The sequence below is a fragment of the Harpia harpyja genome, chromosome 5 (genome assembly GCF_026419915.1).
Source record: "Harpia harpyja isolate bHarHar1 chromosome 5, bHarHar1 primary haplotype, whole genome shotgun sequence".
NCBI classification, from domain to species: domain Eukaryota; kingdom Metazoa; phylum Chordata; class Aves; order Accipitriformes; family Accipitridae; genus Harpia; species Harpia harpyja.
Window position 1 is genome coordinate 46,003,007 of NC_068944.1, and position 23,240 is coordinate 46,026,246.

At 36.7% G+C, this 23,240-nt stretch overlaps 1 long non-coding RNA gene across 1 annotated transcript in view; it reads left to right on the forward strand.

Annotated features, from left to right (window-relative positions):
- The first annotated feature begins 446 nt into the window (after positions 1-446).
- The window catches only part of LOC128142453 (uncharacterized), a 45,252-nt gene continuing 22,458 nt past the window's right edge, over positions 447-23,240 (forward strand). Inside the window, exon 1 of the long non-coding RNA XR_008235404.1 lies at positions 447-1,804. This is a non-coding gene — a long non-coding RNA (uncharacterized LOC128142453). The remainder of the gene's footprint in view (positions 1,805-23,240) is intronic.

Genomic DNA, 23,240 nt, shown 5'->3' on the forward strand with positions numbered 1-23,240 from the left:
ATGGAGAAAGAAATGAAAATTCCATGTCATGTGAGTCTTGTCTGAAAAATAATAATAATAAAAAAAACCAAACAGCCACCCTTAAATTCTCAAGTGGAAATTGCAGAGGTGTACCAAGAAAAAGTGGATTGACTTGCCACCAACAGTTTCTGTGAACAGGTATGATGCGTTACTTTCTTAGACTACAGGCTTTAAAAAAGACTTCTAAGGTGCAACAGTCATGGCTGTCAATCCTGCTTTGAACCGTTGCAGTTTTTCTTTGCAATTTTACCTTTTTCTGTTCTGACTCATTGACTTCTCGCATCCACGTGTTCTTTTTAAGTGAGCTGCAAGCTGCCAGCTTCAAATGCTAGGCAATTTTCTTGCTGCAAAAGCCTGTCTGTCTGTCAGTTCTTATTTAATGGGGCACAATTATTAACCTTAATTATAATGACAATCCTTAATTACACTCAGGTGCAATTCTGTCTTGAAGTTCCATGTCACGATGGACCTGATTTGTGGTCCTGCATGAACTACAGTTCTTCATGATGTCTTCTTGTGCTTTACTTAAGGACTGAGCTAGTTCCATCCCTTTCCAATGTAACACAGCCATGTAAGTATAGAGTACTGATGTCCAGTGCAAAATATTTGTGTCAAATGTGTGGTCTCTTTTCCTTCATCTGCAGGAAACAGGCCTGCTGTAAACAGCAGGACCATTTTCTGTAACAATAAGGAAAACAGTTTAAGGGTGTAACTTCATAGTTAGCTTAAAGCATTGCTTGCTGTCTTTCTTTTCTCTTCTACACAGTAACACAGAGAAGCTTGCTTATCTGGCTAAAAGTCCAGAAAAATGAAATTGATATTCTTCATGTGGGCACATGATGACTACTGCAGCACAAGGACTTTCTCAACACCTTCTACAACATGAGGATTGCAGTTTTTTTAAGGCAGCACATCTTTGATCAGTTTAATCTACCTTGTGTATATATTCTCAGTGTGTCCCCTCCTACAGAGTTTATCCTTTTTGATTTTGAGAAAAATACCCAACTAGCTTCTACTTGCAATAGATGCCCCTGAATTCATGTTATTATTCACTTAGATAAATACTGTGTTGTAGGTTACATTCAGCCATGTCCTTGCAACTCCTCTGTGCCCTGTTTAGACACGGGATGAAAGCGCTGATTATAACTTATGTATAATTGCATGGCAAATAAAACAGAGTATTATGTGTATTTCTGCTGTCTCTCAAATATATTGAGATTTGAGAAAATTGTATGCGTTTGCTTTCCATAATATAATCTGAAATCTTGGAGCAGTGGAGTTAATGTCCCTGACTACGCACAGATGCTGTGGTTGTTGGGGGTCTTAGAGGGATTCCTGCACTTGACTAAATCAAATAACCCTTTTCTGTGAAAAACACAATCTCCATTTGTGATATCTGGTGCTTAAAATCTGTAGGTGGGAAACCTACTCACTCATACCAAAATACTGCCCCACATACTTGTGCTCTTCCTCCCCACCTTTGACTAATACATCCAGCACCCTTTGGATATTGTTTATGTTTGTACCTTTTCTGAATTGAGGGCCAAAGAAAGAGAAAATCCTTAAAGGGTATGTCTATACTCCTCCTCACTTTTTTTTTCTTTTTTTTTACCTTTTCAGTTTAATGGGAAAGTGTTAAAGTTCCACATGAATGTACGTGAAGTAGCCTGGCATCCACAAATCATTTGGTTGCACCTTGCAGTCCCCACCTTGAAGGCTGAAGTGTACTTTAGCCTGGTCCCTCTGCTCCATCCTCATAACCCGTGTCTGCCAAAATTCTCAGGTATGTGGTGGTATCATTTACATAATTTAGGTTTTGATCTGCTGTTAAATATTTCTGTTATTAAGAACAGAAAATGGGCTAAAAAGAGATTTCTTTCCCATTGAATGATCATCTTTTGCATCTAACTGTCGAATTCTTTTTTCATCTGAGAGAATTTTCGCAACACATCTTTTTCAATGCTGTGCACATCATTCATGGCTGATTTTTGTTAATCTTGGTATCTTTTTCCAAAGATGGAATTTGATAAGTCTAATTTTCAGAGGATGAACATGAAAATGAAACTAGAATTTCTTATGTTTACAGAGACTGCTAGGATTTTCAGTAATGATGACTTAGGATACATAAGCATGTGTAGCTTAGAAAGTGATTAATATACAGTGTTTTGACAGATTTTGCTTACTGTTACTGAAGTTGTTGATGGCTGGTGGTTGCTGTAAAGGTTAAAATAGTTATTTTAATATGGTTTGGTGAAGGAATCTGTAATTTCTCTGCAAGTTTCAATTTCTGCTGAGTTTTGTTTTGTTTTGTTTTGTTTTTTAATAAAATATATTCCTTTTGAGTATGCATTAATATTGAGAGATGAAAAGCAGAAAAAAAAATTTGACCTTTCACTGTTGAAAGCATAAATATTTATCATTTTCTTCAATGATGTTTATTGGATTTGAAAAGGATTAAATGAATAATAATATTGAACACCTATAATATGTGGCCTTTTGACCTATGGTGAACTGTAATTGTTCTTTCTTAGTGAAAACACTTCCACATTGTTTGTAGGGATTTCCAATATAAATGCAGCCAGATTAAAGTGCACCAGCACTTCCCCACCACCTGTGAAAGACGATATCCTTTCAAGAGAGCCTGACTGGAGTGATAGGAAGCATTACATAGCATAGGACTGAGAAGTGATAGTGCTAATGAGCTTATCTCTTTGGTAGTACTGAAGTAATTCCCCCCTCCCCAGATCAGCAGCAAGGGAGAGCTCTTCTTAGCAATAACAAACAATAGATTATTGGTGTGGGTTATTATCAAATAATTTGTGGTCATGGATCAGGTTTCTGCTCTAAAGCTAATGCAAGAATATAAACCCAGAAGATGATTTTTGGTCAGAAGTGCTCAAAAAAATCAGGAACAAAGAAAGGCAGATGCTCCACCTGTATCATGGTGCTTCACCTTCAGGATTCATTTGCATCCAACGTGCCCACACAGTTGGATTGCTCTGTAGTTTGCCTTTAGTTATTATCTTCTGTGAAGCACAATGGGATTGGCTACTTGGAGGAGTGATGGAAAGGGTTAGCTGCTGCCACCAGTGTTATTCATCTACCTTGCATCAGTTGCTGAAGTTTGATATGTTGTCAAAAAAGATGTCAGCCAAAAACTAGCTGTGGGCTGAATGAATTACTTTGAGGAAGGCAGTCTGCTCTTACCTATTTCTTTGTTGTTTACTCCTCAGTTATGGGAAGGGATTAGATATTTACTGTGCACACAGAGTACAGTTGAACTTTATAAATCAAATGTTGTCAGGACTCAGTGAATTTATTGTGCATTTGCAGATTGACTGCTGTGTGCATATTTGTGTAGAAATGCAGGCAGTGGGACTCAAACCTGGGGGAAGGTAGGATGTCAACTGAATTCAGACTTGCCACTTAAATCTTGTTCTAGGAGAATATTACTCTTCAATATACTGAACTACAACATTAGACAGAAGATTTTTCTACCCATGACTGACTGCTCTTAGAGGCTTCTTCTCAATCCCACTGATTTACTCCACTGCAGGTGTTTGGCTGTCTCTAGCAGTCTCTCTGTAATTTAATGGAAATCCTGAGCTTGTCCTCTTTGAGTCTAAAATTTGCAAAGAACGTTCAGCTTCTCATCCCCAGTACTTAACAGCGCAGCTTGGCTTTGAAACTTTTGCTTACACTTGGTATGCTGTAGTTGTTAGCACAATGTTAGAACATACATATTTTATTCACTGAAGCTGCCTCCAGTATAGTGCAATCCTCAAAAAAAACTTAGGAAAACCACAACAAAAATCTCAGCAGTCATGAAAAATTACTCTTCATAGGTAAAACTTCCAACCCTATGTGTGCCCCTTAGTTCACCTGCCTTTTTTCTCATGTGATGATCTACTTTCCAGATGGGCCATTTTGAATGTGCAGGTGTGCAGCTGCTTAGTTCAAAGTCCTCTGAGCATGGGACTCAGCAGTTGGCTACTGCCTACTTAACCCTTGACTCTCCCTGATCGTGTATGAACTTGCTTTGAGTTGGATTCCGGTAGGATTTTTTAAAATGCTTTCTGGAAAAGAAAATACATTTTCATATATTCAGGGCAATATGACAGAGAAGGGGATTTGTGTCAATAGGTTCCGTGAGAAATCTGTTAATCTGTGTAACATTTTTTATCTAATATAGGGAATTGAATTGTATAAATTGTATGTATCAAAATAGGTAAACAAAGTTAGACTAAGCTATTTATTCAACATATAAATATTTCCAGAAATGGTTTTTCATATCATAGATGCAGGGGCTTGGGGGATATGACAGTGCACTCCAGTGCTCTGTTCTTCCTTTCTTTGGTATCCCTTCTCCCTTCAATCTGTATGTTAGCATTTGTTGCAAGAAAACTGGAACAAAGCAAAAATTAATATGATTCTAAGTCAATTTGAGGGAATTCTCCTTCATGACAAGTATCCAGATTTACTGTCATAGTAGATGTGCATTCACATTCTTTGGAAGTCACAAAGAACAACTTATATTATAAGAGAAGAGGGTACCTGGGGAATGGACAGAGTAAGGTTGTAACTGTGTAAACAGATGCTTACTTACAAAACGTATGTTGTGGTTTTAGAGATTTATTACCCTGCAGCTGTTCATTACACCCTCCTCCACTGAGATAGGATATATGAATTTGTAAGTGCTTCGAGTTCACTTCAGTACTGAGTGAAACATGTTCGCATAAAGTAGTATCAGTACTATTAAATAGCTACTGTTTTGTCAATGTGTTTTTCTTTCTTATCTAAGTGGGTGCCCCAAAATTAAACTGCCTTTATTTAACTGAGGTTTGCTGATTATCAAAACAGTGTCTTTCCTTGCAATTTTAAACTTTATTCCTAATGTATTTTGTTTAGATTATTTGAGATTGGGAATTAAATACAAACCGTACTAGGAAGAGGAAAAATCAAATCCTATTGCTCAGAAGAGGTAGTAAAATGAGGGCAATATGTGCCAAACCTTTCTTCTAGATTTCATCTAAAAGGATCCTTCCTCTATATCTTTTCCTTTTCCTTTTCCTAGATTGTGGCACAACAGACATACCTAAGATGATTTAGAATTCTGATTAAGTTTTAGAGGATACAGTTGGGAAAATATGAAGTGGAGAGAACAGAAAGGAATTTAAGGTGGCTAAAGATTTAGTAAAGCAAGACAACAGGTTATGCTGAAAGGTCAACTATCAGACTGTAAGTACATCATTAGTAGAATTCACTAAGGATTGTTCTTTGGTGAGTTTTGGGTTTGATAATTTGGTGAATTATTTCTGTATAAAGAAGTAGGTGGTTCCTAAAATTTTATTTTCTGATAACATATACTGGTGAAAGTGCCAAGAAAGGAAAAAGCCTTTTTAGGTTAAATATTACATGGTCACCAGAACAAGCTACATAGACTGTCCATGAACGTAGCTGGACATAAACTCTTCAGAAAAAAAAGAAACTTCAGGAAAGCCTTAAAAAATGGACTCTCATGTCAAGAAACATAGCTATTTTTTAAGATAGCAATTTATTGAATCATATTACAGATATAGTGTATTATATGATGAGATTCTCAGAAGTGTAGCAAATGATGTTAGTAACGTTAAAATACAGTCCAGTGAGTTTATCATATATAAAGCAAAACTTCCAAACTCTATAACTTGAACTCAGCTGACTTGCACTAATGTTAAGAAATGTAAGTGTTCTGTTATTGTTAACATCCTGACGATAAGACAAACGCAAAGTTGCAATGTTGAATGAAATATTACAAAGTGCTACTTGTTTTAAATGAATTTAAGGTTGTGGGTTAAAAATAAACACATTGACCTATTTGAAAAATCATATGTGACCATTTAAATAAAGGAGGTATTATAATACATAAGTCGAAGGGACCCATTTTGGGACTTGTCTATGCAACCTTGATTGTAGCATTTCTTTGTTCATAGTCCTGCGCATTTTCCTTTTAATATACAAATTTTTATGGAATTATTATAAAATTGTGCATTATTCATTACTGCAATTGCTCTGTATTTTGTTTTTTTGTAAAAATCACATCCAGAGCTATGCTATCTCTATTGTAATTCCGGTGCTGTCTTCTAGGTGAGGTTATATTTTTTTACTGCTTGTTAAAGTCAAGCAGAAAAAATCATTGATATGTGTCTGTACCAAATTCTTGTACACACATCAAGTAGAAATAAATAAGATAAAATGACCCCAAATCCTACTAAGAGAAATGATAGTGCTTGATAAAGTCCTTGGGAATTGCAATAGGTACAAATAAACCCTCCAGTCTTGGAAATGATCAACGGCAGGTAGGCAGTCTCCTTTTGGTTATATTTCTTCTATTGTTCTGGTATGGACAATTACCATGTCAAAGGACTTAACCAACTGCTTTAAAATGTCATTAATTTTCTTAAATGAAATGTATCACAGGAAATAGCTCCAGTGCTTAATTTCAGAAGCTTGGATAATATACTGTGGACCTATCTTGGGACAAGCAGTCCTCTAACATTTTGTTTGCCCTTGAGATTTAGAAGGAATCATATCTATAGTATTCATAATAAGTAGCAATTTAACCAAGTTCAAATTAGATGTGAACAAATGGATTAACAAGCACCTCATTAAAATTTTAATTTCCATTTCATTTATCACTTTTAATAGAATCAACTCTGTTTCAGGGTGGGGGAGGATTCATTTCCAAGTATAACATTAATTTCACTTGTTTTTATCAATAGCTTGAATTTTTAATATAAACTATACTTTGTATAGTTTTGAAATATCTGACCTGCACATAAAACTAATAAATGTTTAAAGAATAAGGAAAATCTAGATTGATTTAGTGGATATTTTTTAAAGTACCGAACTTTACAATACTGTTGTAAGTAGTATTTTCCTCTAAGTGCTAATGTGTGCTTACTTGTAATGATTTTAAGAAGAATAAATGAATTTTAAATAAGCACATATTGGGGAGTTATTTAAATAATTTCACTGGAAATATCAGTGTAAATATTTCAGAAGTAAATTCTGACTTTTAAACTTTACATTCAGATTCCAACTTCAAAGAGATATTTTAAAGTACTTTGAATTCCTTGGATAGCATGTATCATAAACATGTGCAGAATTTTCATAATTTTATGTTTTCTTTCAAGTAAAGCTGTTCTAAGCTCCAACTTGAATGTATCTATTTCTGAAGAATGATTTCATAGAAAAATGCACATCTTAAAAATCTGTTTTAGTAACATTTATTTTCAAGGGGAAAATAAAATAAATTATAGGAATATAAGAATTGTATCTTGTGGTGGTTCATCTGTCCTTTGAAGTTCCCGTATTCAGTCATGATGTGTTCCAGGTGTCAGGTGCCAGTTTTTTAGTTACAGAAAGCTTTTTCTACAGGCATGTTTTTCCCAAAATATATACTTCATGCTCTTTTCCATTTTGCACTGACATGTATTATACTGATCACTGAGAGAAACAGAATAATTGTTTAGGGCCCTTTTTCTATGTAGCACCAATATGAATGTCAAATTCTTAAGTCTCTATCAAATAATTTAGAGAGAGATCCAAATCACTTTAAATTTTTACACAGCACATGGGAAAGCAAGTAGTGTTCACTGTAATGGCAGGGTGAGTGCTTGAGAGACAGAAAAGAAGAATGGGAACAGTATTTCAGGCACTCGCAAGATCCTTCCAGCACATGTTTTGGACAAGAGAGAAAAAAATAATATGAACAAACAAACGTCTGAAAAAGAATCCAAAACAAAGATGTATGTTGCTTATTTAAGATGGAGAAATATATGTTAGGTTTCTTAGGTGTCAGTGAAGGTCAAGGCTAAACTTAGTAATTGTCAGGGGGTTTTTTGGTGTGGAGTTTTTTTTCCTAAATAAATATATTTAAATGTAGCTTCTCTGTAATATTGTAACCAACTTTAGACAGCTATTTTTCACTGAATTGATTGCAGCTATGGTGCAAATATCTAAAACTGAAGAGGTACCAAAGCATTCATTAGGATCTTAAAAAAAACCCACAAAAACAACAAAAAAACAACACATCCCAGGAATTAATTAAAAATAAAGCCAATCATTCTAAGAGTAGCCATCTACCATAGTAAAACATGAATAATGTGTTTCTCACTGTTTTTCAGTTAAAGTGGTTCTCAGAACCCACGAAAACTGCCTTAACTAGTTAAGAAAGCCATAATTCAGGAAAATGTTCTGATTTCACAGCTGAAAGATAAAGAAAGACTAAAGATAAAGAAACCTTGTGTGAGTGCATACATATATGCATGTGGTAGTGCTTTTGGGTTGCTGCCGAGAGTGGCTGACTACTTTTTTTCAGGGAGAATTGCATGAGCAGGTTAACGAGAACAAAAGGTTGTCTGGATGTAAGTGATGTATCAGGTTAGATTAAATATGTTTTGAGGCCTCTGTTGTTCCACTGCTTCAACAGCCTGACTTTCTCTTCTGCTAGAGTCCTTTATGTGTTTGAACTTCTGTTGGCAAAAGAATAAGTAAAATCCTTTTTTTTCTCCAGTCTTCTTTTTGTTCTTGAGAGTTTTGTTTTGTCTTGCCACAAGTTTATGTTCTGTGTAATTATATCTCTGGTATAAAGATGTCTAATTTCATGGACCTTGGTGTCACCCTAGGTCTGCAAATTCATTTATATCGTACAGATGCAGAGCTAATTTATAATAAATGCCATTTCGTAAATCAAGCCTTGCTGTACTATTTTATTAAGTAATGTTTTGACAGGTTCTAATCAAACTTTTCTTTCTAACTTGTTGGAGACAAAAGAATGTGTTAAGGCACTAAAGGGTACTTTGAGTTATTAAGGTAAATTAATTCTAGTAATTGCTATGAAGATAGAAGATTGAAGTACAGGCTAAGGTTAATAAAGATAATTTAGACATTTTATTTATATATATACTTTCTGTTTCTGTCAGGATTTACATTTCCCAGAATGCCTGTTTAGTACGGATTTCAACTGGTGGACTGAATGTAGCTGAAGACCAGGTACATAGCTAGAAAAGTACAAATAACCTTTTGCTCCTTTTCCAGAAGCTACAGTTTCCTCTTGTAAAGTGAAGTCACAGTTTATTGAAAAGATGTCTTGGGGAAAAAAAAAAAGAAAGAAAACACCAAATAAACCCCAAACCCAGAGAAGAACAAAAAAAGTCTGTTAAGCTGGTTTGGCTGGGTATTTTCAAAGACACAGCATTGTCTTTCGCCATTAAAAAATCACCTGAAAAAAACCCAACCTTTTAAGGAAATATCTGTCTTTTACAAAAAGGCAGATGCAGTGAATAAGCATTTCTGTTCTAAGTATTTCTGTTCTGTGAAGTACTAATACACAAGATGATGATGAAATAATGTCATCAAAAGCAAGCCTCCAACACTGACAGATATTTTTTAACATCCTTGTGATTGAAGGACTAGGAGCACTTTTCTTTTTGTATCTTTTTAGTGTCTTAATCAAAATGTCTAAGGTACACAGCTGAATGCTTACAAAAGTCTAACTAGTCTCTGGGGGCCTATGATGGCTTGTGCATTTGTGATGTTATATGATGGATTATACATGAGGCCATTTCAAGCATTGTTCAAGTCAGTAGACAATCCAAAACCATAGTGCAAAGTGGTTTTTAGTAAAAATTCTAGTGAAAGGATTTCTTCCCACTTAAGTGAATGAATGGCAATAATATTTACATAGAAATGCTTTTCTGATGCCTGTTACGACTTAAATCTTTAGATCTTGAGACTGATTGTTTAGATCAGTTTCAAATTTAGCGATTATCATAGAATCATGTAATGGTTCAGGTTAGAATGGGCTTCAAGAGGCCAACTCCCTGCTCAAAGCAGGATAGGCTGTAAGTTGGACTTTACCCAGTCTGGGCTTGAAAACGTCCAAGGATGGAGTCTGCATAACCTGTCTGAGCAACCTGTTCCAGTGCTGGACTGGCCCTTAGGGTGAAAAGAAATTACCTTATATCCAGTCACAACCTTTCTTGTTTCAATTTAAATGTTCATTGTGTGTCACAGGGTGTGTGCTCTGACCCCTGACCATCTTGGTGACTCTCCATTGAGCATAGTCCAGTTTATCAATGGCTTTCTTTTAGTGGAGGAGGTGGCAAAATAGGATGTGCTACTCTAGATGCCAACTAGCAAGTACTGGGATAAAGTGCTGAAGGGTAATAATAATTTTCCTGGTCTACTGGCTGTGCTCCATATGGCCTAAGGTGGTGCTGGCTGCCTTTGCTGCCAGGATACACTGCTGGCTTATTTCAGCTTGCTGTTTGCCAAGACAGGTCTTTCCCAGAAGAGCTGCTCCCCAGGCACTCCATCGCCAGCCTGTAATGGTGCCAGGCGTTCTTCTTTCCCAGCTGCAGGGCTTGGCCTTTGTCATTTTTTCATATCTTACAGTTTGTGTTTGGCCATTCCTTTGGCCTGTCCAGGTCCCTCTGACTAGCAGCTTCACCCTCAAGCATATCTACCGAACTCCCTCCAGTTCGGTGTCATCTGCAGACTCAAGGAGAGCCTAATCTCTTGCCTCCTCTGTGTCATTGATTGGGAAGATGGAGAGGAGAGATCCCAATACAGACCCCTGTGGTACTCCACTTGTTGCTGGCCTTCTGGTAGAGTTTGACACATTAACCACTACCCTCTGAGCCTGACTATCCAACCAGTTTTTTCATTTGTGTAGTTGTCCATGCATTCAAACATCTTGTGTTGGATACAAGAATATTGCCAGAGACAGTGTTTAAAGTTTGCTGGTCAACAGTGGATCCCATACACAGTTTAAATGTCCTGGGACGAAGAACAACATTGATGCCATTCAGGATTTTTCCATTGTTTCTATCTGGAAGACAGACCATACCCTGGTGGGCAAAATAATAGCCATCTTTATACAAACAAATGTGTGTGAAGCCAAATTGTTTATGATTTGCAGATAAGCTGTTTAGGGCTGCTGCATCGCTGCTTGGAGCAATTTGATAGTTTAGTATCCCTTGACAGAGATCATAGACTTAGGGTATATTTGAGTATGAAAGCCTCCAGTTCATCCAAAATGTATTTAAAACCTGTCATCTGGTATTCACATACACTGAGTTTGGAACAACCCTGTTATGGGTTTGTGTGGCACATTTTTTTTGGTAGCGGGGGAGGGGCTGCAGGGACGGCTCCTGTGAGAAGCTGCTAGAAGCTTCCCCAGCTCCAAGACAGACCCACCTCTGACCCAGGCCGACCCAATGAGTGATGGTGGTAGCACCTCTGGGATAACGTATTTAAGAAGGGGAACCTACAGAGAGTATTGGGATTGGAATGTGAGAGGAACACCTCTGCAGACACCGAGGTCAGTGAAGAAGGAGGGGAGGAGGTGCGCCGGAGGAGGGGATGCCCCTGCAACCCGTGGTGAGACGGCAGGCTGTCCCCCCCAGCCCATGGAGGGGAGCGGGGGAGCAGATGCCCACCTGCAGCCCAGGGAGGAGCCCACGCCGGAGCAGGTGGATGCCCCCTAAGATGGCCGTGACTCCATGGGAAAGCCCGCGCTGGAGCAGACTGTGACTGAAGATCATCCCGCGGGAAGGACCTGTGCCAGAGAAGTTCGTGAAGGACTGCAGCCTGTGGGAAGGACTCGGAGAAGTTCATGGGGGACTGTCTCCCGTGGGAGGGACCCCATGCTGGAGCAGGGAAAGTGTGAGGAGTCCTGCCCCTGAGGAGGAAGGAGCGGCAGAGACAAGCTGTGATGAACTGACCGCAAACCCCATTCCCCGTCCACTGTGCTGCCGGGGGGAGGAGGTGGAGACAACCAGGAGTGGGGTTGAGCCAGGAAGGAGGGAGGGGTGGGGGGAAGGTGTTAAGGACTTGTTGGAACTCTTTGGTTTTACTTCTCAATATCCTTGTTTTGATTTGATTGGTAGTAAATTAGATTGATTTTGTTTCTTCCCCAAGTTGAGCCTGTCTTTTGCCCGTGACCATAATTGGTGAGTGATTCCCTCCCTGTCCTTGTCTCGACCCATGAGCCTGTCTTTCTATTTTCTCCTCATCCCACCATGGCTGGGGGGATGAGTGAGCAAGCGGCTGTGTGGTTCTTTGTTACCGGCTGGGTTTAAACCATGACAGACCCATAGAAGAATAGGAAGCTTTCTGACATGAAAATGCATGCAGGAACAAGGAAGTGATTTTCTTCTGAGAACCTGAAAAATCTGTGAACTGAGGCAGTCTTTTGTTGCTGTTGATTATTCTTCCATTATTACTTTTAAAACAAAAGCAGTGCTCTTGACTTGCTTTTCACCAAATCAAGGCATTCTATTTCCTGCATATTATTTATCTGTTTTACCAAATGTTTTTTTGAAGGGCTGGCTTATATTTCTTTTCTTGTCAGGAAAACACAGCTTGCTGAAACTTAAACTTTTTTTTTTTTCTTTCAGTATGGCAGAACTTCCATTAAAATAAATGCATCATTTTGACTTGACATTCACAGTACTCCATTTGGATATGCTAAGAAAGAATTTGCAGCCTCTGTTTATGCCAAAATGGTCATATGTTTTCATTCTGATTGGTATACTGTGTTTTTACCAAAGCCTTATTTCTTTCCAAGTAGCAAAACTCAGCCTTGTAGAACTCTTTATATCATGTTTATGTAGAAGGTCTATTTTCAAGTCTTGTACAGATATTTTAAAAATGGACAAACAAGCCAGTAGGGTTATTTACCTTTCAGTAAGTTAGATTTTTTTTTTTAGTTGTTCTGTACAGGTATTTTCAACAGCCTGCCCTTTGCCAGAGCTCATAATTTTACCATCTGAATTGTGGGGGAAGAAGGAACTGGATGATGGTTGAGATTGCTATGGGTTTTATTCTTGTGTATACATATGTTATAAAAACTTCTGAGTAAGACTTTCTGAAATTCAGAAATTATTTGTGTACAGTTACTGTGATGCTCACATATAGATATCTTGAAGGTCCAAGGTTAGGTTGTGAGACCCCACCTGAAGTACTGTGTTCAGCTCTGAGGCCCTCAGCATAAGAAAGACGTGGACCTGTTTGAGCAGTTCCAGAGGAGGGCCACAAAGATGATCGAGGGCTGGAGCACCTCCCTGATGAGGACAGGCTGGAGAGTTGGGGTTGTTTAGAATAGAGGAGAGAAGGCTCTGGGGAGACCTTATAGTGACCTTCCAGTACTTAAAGGGGGCCTACAGGAAAGATGGGGAAGGACTCTTATCAGGGAGTGTAGTGATAGGATGAGGGGTAATGATTTTGAACTGAAAGAGGGTAGATTTAGATTAGATGTAAGGAAGAAATTTTTTACTGTGAGGGTGGTGAGGCACTGGAACAGGTTGCCCAGAGAGGTTGTGACTGGCCAATCCCTGGAAGTGTTCAAGGCCAGGTTGGATGGGGCTTTGAGCAACCTGGTCTAGTGGAAGGTGTCCGTGCCCATGGCAGGGGGCTTGGAACTAGATGATCTTTAAGGTCCCCTCCAACCCAAACCATTCTATGATTCTATAATTAGGGTTTTTTCAACATACATTTATAGTATTATAATCCTATATTGCAGTGCAAGGTTGATACTACTATTTAAAAGGAATTAGAATTTCGAGTCTGTCACTGTCTTTTTTTCGTGTCTTTCAGATGGTATAGGCAAAGCAGGTGGTTCTTTAGATCATCTGACTGCAAGTTGGATGAGACGTATGATCTTTAGCTCAGCCTGGATTAGATGAACTGTTAGCTGACTAGTGGAGCTGTTCAGAGAAGGTGGCTGACATAAAAGCAACTCATGCCATGTACACTGCTAGGATTCAAACCAGTTTCTTTTTGAGGTATTTCTTATTCATACGTCTTGTCTCATATTTGTTAAACCCAAAATACAATTTTTCATTTTTATTTTGAGTGGCTTTCAACATGTTATCTCAGTGTTGTCATGGTAAAAGAGAGAAGTGGTCTTTGATTTGTTATTGTTGAAACCACTGACATGTTGAAAAACAGGTACTGTCTCCATAAACCTTCCAACATGGCCGATTCTTGTTACAGGCTGTGAGCCCATGAGAGTGGCTTCTGTGATTACTTCTCTGGTGTCCCTGCAGTTTCTTAAGGCTGGATATATTGACAAAAAACCTTCAAGAACTCTGGTCTTAAATCCAATCATAAAAGTTTGTGGTTTTCTTTTCTCTTCGGTTTCTTTTCTGCCTGTGGTCTTTCTCAATCTTCTTTGCACCTTTGCTTTTTACTGCCTTACAACTCTTGGCAGTCAGGTTGGTGGGGAAGTACTGATAAAGACAGAGGAGAAGACCTCTGACATTAGAAGTTTTTTAAATTATGAGGAAAAACATTACAAGTGAAGAGTTTAAAAAGGGGCTTTAACAACATGTTATTGGCTAGATTGTGTGGCTATTCAGGATCTAGTTGTATGAGGCTGCTCTGCTGCTGTAAAATCAGTTATGTTTGTGTTGTTCAAAGCATACCAGTGAACATAACCACAGAAATAAACTAGGAAATAAATAAAGGGCATTCTTTGTATATTAATGTACTTAAAACATGGGGAAACTTAAGTTCAATCACTTACTCTTCTTAACAGGATTCGCAGTCCTTCCCCAGCTGACCTACACTTTGTCTATTGTATCAGGATAAGCTCTTCCAGGTTGGCATCACTCTTCCTATTGAAGCTGTCCCAGTAATCAGAACAGAATTGAAGATCTGTTGGGTGAAGTGGTACAAGAAGTATAACAACTGACTGGGAAAATCAAATCCATTATAAGAAACGTAATTCATGTTTTTGTTTCATTTAATGCAGTACTAAAAATGTTAACACAAAAAGGGTTGTTTCATACATATTTTGAATTAGGCATTGAACAAAATATGTGTTACTAAGTAATGATACTGCTGACTGACCTGCAGGATATAAGTATGATGAAGTATATAGATGTAATCAATCATGTATTTAGTGAAATGTATGGCAAATATATTAGAACAGAAATTTTTTTTTTACCACTTAGTCTATAACTTGTGATTTTGTCATTATTTGAGTTCCTGTGAGAGCAGTTAGACTGTAAGAGAGTTAAAAACAATCTTCATTTGCTATTACAAATATTTAAGCTTCACAGAAGAGCTCATTAAAATTAAAACTATTGTGTGAAATTCCATATTATATTACTAATTTGCTCTCTTTCATTTTATTTCCTATAAAAAGCAGTCTTCTAGTGTCTAGCCTAGCAGCCTGTGACTTAATTACTAGATTTATACTTCCTGTCCATAGAGTGTTGAAAGGTCAGTAGAATCAAAAAACATTGCCTTTGGCCATCCATTATGAGTCATAGACCTACTATCCTTTGTTGAAAGCAACTATCAGACTATCTAAGAGGTATTCCTTTCAAAGTTGCAATGCTTACTTTGTTTCCCTCGTAATCAGTGGAGTAAAATCTCCCAAGAATTTGGAGCTTCTAAGCAATTTGCTGAAACAGCAAGTGATCTGACTGACCTTAGCTGCCTATTTTGCCAACTCTTTGAAGAAAAGCTATTTTTAAGACAGGCAATGTCAGAGTAACATGCATAAAAATCATGTATTTCTTTAACTATAACTTTAAAGAAAGAATGTTAGCATTTGAAATGCTTTGTAATATCAGTCACTAAACATTATTTGTAATTTCAGTCTCTTACTGGAAATGCAGTTCACTAGTAAGTTATTTCCTATACAGTTATTTCCTGAAATAAAAAAAGATTGTAAAACAAGGTAACAAGAAGGATTTGTTAAGAGTTTATTAAGGACTTGATGGAACTCTTTGCTGCCAGTGGTCATCAAGTTACTATATCAATTTTAATATCCATGCTGTATGTACTCTGAAGTAATATTTGGATGCTACCTCTAGGTATGGCCTCTAAAGAACATTCTGCCAAAGTGCAGAGTTTGATGCTTTTATCTTGGAATACGTGGCTTGTATGCCAATTACCTTAGCGCCTAAGACCAATGTTGAATGTACTAACTTAAGTACATTGACCCTTGCACTCCAACCTTCTGGGCACTTCTGGTTTACAGTCTTAACTGTCCAGGGACCACATAACAGTTAAAGCAAGGAACATGCCAGCTTTGCAGTGGAGTGTCATCAGCATCAATAAAAGGTGCAAGAGTGCTGTAGATCAATGGTAAACCTTAAAAACATCTACATACAATTCCCTGCCCCAGTTTCTTTGCCAAACACTAAAAGGCTTTGGGTGCTATTCAATATCCTTTTCTGGTTCCGACTTTTTGTTTTTTCTTTCCTCCAGTTCAGTCATCTCATTCCAGTGGTAAGACTTAGTGAGAATCTCTCTTAAAAAAATAAGAAGAAAACCCCTCAGAACTCTTTCTCCTGTTGTTCACACTAGGATTTGTCATGTTACAGTTTGAGAGTAGGATTTCTGCTTTCTAATGGAATGTCTGACAAATACAGAAACCTCATCTAACTTTGAAGTTAGCCCTGTGTTAAGCATAGGGCTGAGCCAGATGACCTGAAAATGTCCCTCCCAACCTAAATTATGAGACAAATATACTGAAAGTGTATTTCAGACTCCTATTCTGCCTTATTGTTCTGCGATAGCAGAACTATGATGTTCTTAATGCTTTTCATCTAGGCGTGCACCATGATTTCTTAGTAATATGATTTTATGTAGAATACTGCTTTTGCACTGTTTACCAAAAGGAAATAGCTTTTGGTCAGAGGACTTATCTAAACTGCTCACGTTTTTTTCCAATTTATCCATGCTCTGTTAAGGCCCTTAGACCAGTAATATTAGTAGAATTCTTAGAAATAAATTCTCTAGCATTTATATGTGAAGTGACAATTAAAACCATTGCATACATTTTCAACTTGAGAATCAAGTTAGATGACTGGTTTGGGAAAAATCCTGAAATCTTAATGAGAGTAGCATCCTGACAGCGTTATATTTTAAGGGCATGCTAGCCTGTATATTTAAAACAACATTTAAAATGCTGGTGCCTGTGTTGAAAGGCCACATGCCTTTGTTCTGTAGACTTTGTAGACATCGGTGTGTAGATATTTGAATTGTCTCACTGGATCACACCCAAACTCTCAAAGAGTGGCCAGTACTGAAGGGCTAGAAATATAATAAAGCAAGAATGTTGTGATTCTTTTGGGGGTAATATTCTCCAAGCTCCTAGCAATGTTCATCTTAGTTACAAGTAATATTACTGTGTTTTGTATCCTTTAAAATTTTATTTTCTATTTTTCTTATTGAATTACTTTTTAAACCTATAAACCTGTATGCATTGGTAAATATTACCACACTTCTATCATTATGGTACAAAGAATAGTATTTTCTTGTTTTGAATCATTTTGATTATTTCCTTTGAAGATTTCTAATTCTTTTGTTACAAAAATATATAAAATATTCCTTGCTCTCTTTCTTCATACTAGTTGTGATTTTATAGGTCTTTGTCACATCTCTTCTGAGTTGGCTTTTTTCCGGATGGATGTCGAGTTTATCTCTGGCTGTCTGGAAGCTGTTCTATACCTTGTTTACCCTTCATTTGCATTTTGCAAGATTAGATATTGTTTTGCGGTGGAAAGCAGTAGGAACAGAATATAAGCATGTGGATGAATGAGTGCTATAAGAACAAACTACCATATCAACAGATGGAGTCTGTTTAATTCAATGTTCTGCTCCTAAAGGATTTGTAAGAGGTCCTTGGGAAGGAGAAAAGAAAGACTCGAGTAATTCATACATATCCAGAAGTCCCCTAATTCTGATCTTAATTATAGCCTCTGCTAATGTGTCCAATATGACAACTGGCTTAGAGGTCTGTGGTTGCTGAAATTTCCCTGGTACCTTTTAGGAGGATAGTCATTGCTTTTGTTTTCCTGCATTCCTGTACCAAAGAAAAACGAAAGGTTACATACTACCATTAGTAATTCAGATTGTTCATTCCTGAGTTGTAATAGAGTATGTGGATGAATACTGCCTAGTCCTGGTGACTGGTAAAAGTCTCTCCTGCCTGTTTGTACTATAATCTCTTTCACAGTTCATTTTCAGACAAACCCTCTGTTGCAGCCCCTTCTGCCCCAAAGGGTTCCAATACAGTCATCTCCTCAACTTCTACAACAAATGCCAGTGCAAAGGCCTCATTTACCTTCTGGGCAATGACTCTGAGTGCTGCTGTTGTATCAAGGTTGTCAGCTGGTCTTACAAACTCCGTGACAGATTTTTTGCTCCTGATGTTTTAGAAAGAAAAATTTAGCATTAGAAGATTTGATTCCTCCAGCTAGTTATGATAAATTGTTAAGATCTCTGGGGTTTTTGTTTTTTCTTCCTCTTGACTTGCTTTTTTATGTTTTTACATTTTTAATCTGTTAGAATTTATTTCTATTGTCTTTGTTTAAATGCAATTTTTGCTGGGTTTTTTGCCTTTTTTTTTTTTTAATTGCCTCCTTTGCTTTGCTGTTTAGTCAGTCTGACATCCACACTGATATTTGTTCTCTAGATCAAAGAGAACCAGACTGTGTACCTACCATAGAGTTCATGGCACAGGGTTGCCCTTCCTATGGTGGGTGGTGATAGCTAATTTTTTTTAAAAAAAGAGTCATGAATCTTGGATCCAAATCATTCCTATAAATCCTGTACAGAATAATAATAGTGATTAGTTCAGCATTTATGGCTACGTCCATTTTGTTTTCCAGTGCGGATTTGAACATATACTTAAATTCAATGTCATCTTCCATTCGTATTTGATGCCAGCACAAACTCTGATTTGCAAAGAGGAGAAGTGGCTAAGACACAGAGATATGTAAGAAAGTTTGGGAAAAAGGGAGGGAAAAAATGGCAGAGTTCAGAGTAAAGAAGTGGAAAGGAAGATCAAGTGGGTAGAAGTGAGAAGAAAGGAAAAAAATGAAAGTGAAAAGACAGCAGACATACTACGTGGTGGAACAAAAATGACATTAAGAAATTATGTATTGAACAAGATCAATGACATAGTTATTTAAATAGTAGAATCCAGAATATATCCAGTTAAGTACTAAGCACATAAGTATACAAAATTTTAAGTACTAATGCATATAAGCACATAAAACCTGAAGTCATGAAACACTTAATGACTCTGCTATAAATCAGTTGTCTTCCACCAGTCTCAAACTTAATGGAGCTGGATAGTGGGAGCTGCAGCTTTGGCCTCCCAGTGTCTTGAAGACCTGTTCCGATCTTTATGGCCCCAAGGCTATATAGCTAGTTTGACTTCTTTGTGTTTTACACATTTGCTAAATTACTAGGTACAGGGATGTACTAACATAAGAATTATTATTGAATTTTTATTTACTTTGAAATTTAGTAGAAGGAACATGCACCTATGTTTTTGTATTATTAGTATATTTTAGGGAAAAAATGAGGTTTGATGCTATTGAGTTTATTTTTGAGAAGTGCTGAATACTGTTTGATGATGCCATCAAAGATTGAAGCCTTGTAAGAAACTTAATCAAAGGATCTGAAGATACAGCTTTCAGTTATTTGTGAACATGGTATCTGTAGAAGTCAGTTATTACTGATGCAGATCAGATGCTGTTAAATGTGTTAGTATGTGCTGCCTCTAGAACAAGCAGACTTCAGAATCAGCAAGATATTTTTATGAAATAAAAATACAGTTTTATACTGAAAAGCTTTTGCTTCTTGAGTGAAGTTCTAATCTGAGTAGTAGTAAATTCAATTTTTCCTGTATCCATCAAATTTAAACACCTGCTGACTGGGCTGTGTGTGTTAGTTACAGCTTCTACACTTAGAAATCTTTTAAGAGGTTCATGAAAATGGAGACTTCTTCCCGTTTCTTATAAAAAAATACAACAAATGAAAAAATTTCCTTATGCATTTCATAAATACTGATCTACGTATGATACATACATGTGATATGTAGGTCTCTAATCATGTATTCACTGAACGTATTCTAGTATAGGGAAGCGCATATGAAAAGTATTCCGAAGTAACCAGTGTAAACTAGAACAGGAGGAAAATAATTTGGGCAGATTGAGGGCTTATCGTTTACATTCTTGATTGTTGTGCACCACATAGATATGATTCTGCTATAATAGAAAGTATAATTAGTATGATTTTGATTGACATCTTGCATGCTATTGTAAGACATAGAATACATAATGATGGTGACAGGGACCTTGGAAAAATTCAGATAGAATTAAGGTTAGAATTAAGTACTGAGACTTCAAGGATAGTAGACTATTTAACTACTTACAGCTCAATTTGTAAATTTTATTTTAAAAGTTTGAAATCTGCAGTTTCTACAGTAAAGTGAAAATACTCTGGTGGATATTGCTTCCTCCTCTTTATACTGCTAAACAACCGTGGCAGGGCTGAATTTGCACAAAGAAAGTAGTTCTTGTATTTCCCCCAGTAGAGAAGTACTTCTGAATCCACTTTGGTACACCTGGAAACCTCATTTCCTTCTTGTAATATTCCATATTTTCTGAGAGAGTCCATAGACATTGTCTGGTTTGCTTGAACCTTGGTTTAATAGCATAAAGTTTAAGGACTATGTAGTGAACAATTGCATTACTGACAGTAAGAATTGAGTTTACAGCTATGAATCAAGTCTCATGAAAAAAGGAGCTTTATGAAAGGTATTCGGAGTATTAAATGGAAGGAATATAATGAAATAAAATTAGTATGCTTATGCAAATGACCTAGCTATGACTTCATAATTTGTAATGGTATTCAGTTAGGCAGTGTTTACACTTGTTAATGACTTCCTTTATGAGTGATAATTGATCTTGCTCATTATCATATTAAATCCTTGATCATATGTCATTAGTTGGGAATGTAATAAATGGTCTGTTTGATTTTTAGTGTAATGAACTAATTAGACTAATTAAAATCAATATGTGTGCCAATATTAGACTTTGAATCCAAACGCTGCTGCTGTCTGCTGGCTAAAAATCAGCAACTCAGTAAAAAAGTGGCCTAATGCTGATTTATGAGCACTTGATGAATGTGAGGTAGAATAAATTGCTTGTAGTGGTAGAAACAGCATTAGGGAAGTACAAGATACTAAGTGCATTGTAAGGTCAGCAGTAAGGGCATACTTACATGTGTAGTTATGTGGCACCTTTAAACCTTCCTGGTTGATTAGATCATTTTTCAGAAATTATTCAGTTTAAATATTGTAAAGTGCATTAATCTATATTTATAAATACAATATTCTATTTATGTGTCTGGATGTACATGCAATTTATTGCTGTGTGCATGTGTGTTTATGTATGTTACCACATTTTGTAAATTTTACATTTTGTACAGCACTTTATAGTAATCTGTGAATATACCAAATAAGTCACACTTTCAAATTTAGTAATACACTGTTGTTACAATGTGTTATTCAACCATGGTATCCATTCACTTTTATGTTTATGAGGAATTGTGTTTATAAACCCAAAGGGAGATGGGAACACATCGTGTAAGTATGTAATGAGCTTTTGGAGAAGAAGGAACTGGCTAGTGGGAAGAGAAGGGGAATATTATTGCAGAATTCAGGATCTTGTTTGTATAAGCAGCAAAAATTAGTGGAAATCCTTTTGGCTCCAAGAAGAGATTAGAAAAAAATCTAAGGTGATGGGGAGAAGTATGCCACATTCTTATTTTCAACAAAAATACTGTTCAGAGAAAAATTTTTGTATGTTAAAGTTTTAAGTGTAAATGAATATATTTTTTTGTATATCCATATTTTTAAAAGGTCTGACTCGATACCTCATAGGTTCTTTGTGGAGCATGTGATGTTTTCAAAGTGAAGTATAGTACATCTATTAATGATAAGTGTTGGACAGACCAGAACTTTATTTTGCCAGTCTTCCACTATTTATTCTGTAGTAATTATATGTTTGTCACTAAGAAAGCTCAAAGGCTGCTTGCTTTCTTTTTTGGATTTTGTTTGTTTGTTTGTTTGTTTTGGTTATATTTTGGTGGGACAAAGACATTCCAAATAGTGGGGTCCCTGTGTTTTCCCCCCACCTCTCCCACCACACACTTAGGTGCACAGTGTGGTGTGGAAGAGAATACAGAATGGCAGAGGAGAATTTGGTACATTGTTTCTCACACCTTGAGGATATAATTTTACATCAGAGTTGTCAGTGTCCCAATCAGTAAATCAGAATAAATGATATAGACCTAACTTCTAACTAAATAGTATTAATGCTAAGTACAAAAAATTGTTAATGTAAATAAGTAAATATGAGGAAATGGAGCTCAGAACCTTAGGGCTCCCAGGCCTAAACTTAATCCCTGAAATCATGTGGCTTTTGAGGAAGTACCTCTTCCACTTAAGTCACTGAAACTGTGGGTGTTCAGACACTGTAAATTTCAGGCTTTGTAGGAATAATCCCTTAATCATCTGACCTAATTTTGATGATGAATATTTTAAAATAGTGGTGACTTATTAATAAGGATTTCAGAAAGGCATGATTTGAAATAGGTGTCAACTCTAATTTAAACAAGTACTTGAAGAAAATCTACAGCATTAATGTAGACTTAAATTGATAGTAGCCACTGAAATTTCATTTTTTTCTTGAGCTTATAGACAGAAGAGCTCGTGTTCAGAATATGTACTTAGGTACTGTACAGTGAGAATAAAATCTGTTAAAATGATTTACCTTTTTAATGGTTGCTTTTAGTGGTTTGTTTGAGGCACTTAAGGCTTGGGAATAATTCTTTTGAGTGTTTTTCACTAGATAATTAGTAATTGTCAGATTCAGTAAAATCAGTAATTATTAATAGGAAATGCTTAAATGATTGTCATTGCCTATGGTATTTAAAATTTTAGGTTTTGGATGAGATCTGAACAGAAGCTTGAAAATTATGTGTAGTAATCTAAATGTAGGAGAGTACGTATTGATCAGAAACTTCATTATGGTAAGAACTATGTGTAGTTCTCAGATACAGTGAACATACATTGCAACAACAGACTATACTTAGGGGAGTATATGCAGCTTGAATCCCAGAGAAGATACTTTGTTTTGTGCTTGAAGCAGTATACCCTGAGAACATAAATGAGATCCTTTGTGTCTGAGATGCATTCAGTATGCATATTATCAGCCCTCTGATCCAAAGCACATAACCAATGTCCTTGATTTGTATAAATGTACTGAATGCCCTGAGGAGCTGTGTGGGTTTGAAACATCTGACAGTTGTTTGTGAGGTGGCATGAGTTCAAGTACCTTTCTTAGCAGCGAGTC